Consider the following 1,018-nt stretch of genomic DNA (forward strand, 5'->3'; position numbering starts at 1 on the left):
TTCTTGGGAACCACAAACAGATTGAATAGAAGCCTTGTCCCTGTTCCTCCTTTGGAACTGGGTGGATCACTCCCATAACTAGGAGGTATTGAACACAATGTAAGAATGCCTCTCTCTTTATCTGGTTTGCAGATAATTGTGAGAAGTGAAATCTTCCTTTTGGGGAAGAAGCTTTGAAGTCCAGAAGATACCCCTGGGACACAATTTCCAATGCCCAGGGATCCTGGACATCTCTTGCCCAAGCCTGGGTGAAGAGAGAAAGTCTGCCGCCTACTAGATCCGTTACCGGATCGGGGGCTGATCTTTCATGCTGTCTTAGAGGCAGCAGCAGGCTTTTTGGACTGCCTTCCTTTGTTCCAAGCCTGGTTAGGTCTCCAGACCGGCTTGGACTGGGCAAAATTTCCCTCTTGTTTTGTATTAGAGGAAGTTGATGCTGCGCCAGTCTTGAAGTTTCGAAAGGCACGAAAATTAGTCTGTTTGGTCCTTAATTTGTTGGACCTATCCTGAGGAAGGGCGTGACCTTTTCCTCCAGTAATATCAGAAATGATCTCCTTCAGTTCGGGCACGAATAGGGTCTGCCCCTTGAAGGGAATGTTGAGAAGCTTAGACTTTGAAGTAACGTCAGCTGACCAGGATTTAAGCCATAACGCCCTACGCACTTGAATAGCAAAACCTGAGTTCTTAGCCGTTAGTTTGGTTAAATGAACAACGGCGTCAGAAACAAATGAATTGGCTAGCTTAAGAGCTTTAAGCTTGTCAAGTATATCATCCAAGGGGTTTCTACCTGTAGAGCCTCTTCCAGAGACTCAAACCAGAAGGCCGCAGCAGCAGTGACAGGGGCAATGCATGCAAGAGGCTGGAGAATAAAACCCTGTTGAATAAACATTTTCTTAAGGTAACCCTCTAACTTTTGATCCATTGGATCTAGGAAAGCACAACTGTCCTCGACTGGGATAGTTGTACGCTTAGCTAGGGTAGAGACTGCTCCCTCCACCTTAGGGACCGTTTGCCATAAGTC

This window comes from Bombina bombina, chromosome 6 (genome assembly GCF_027579735.1).
Source record: "Bombina bombina isolate aBomBom1 chromosome 6, aBomBom1.pri, whole genome shotgun sequence".
Lineage (NCBI taxonomy): Eukaryota > Metazoa > Chordata > Amphibia > Anura > Bombinatoridae > Bombina > Bombina bombina.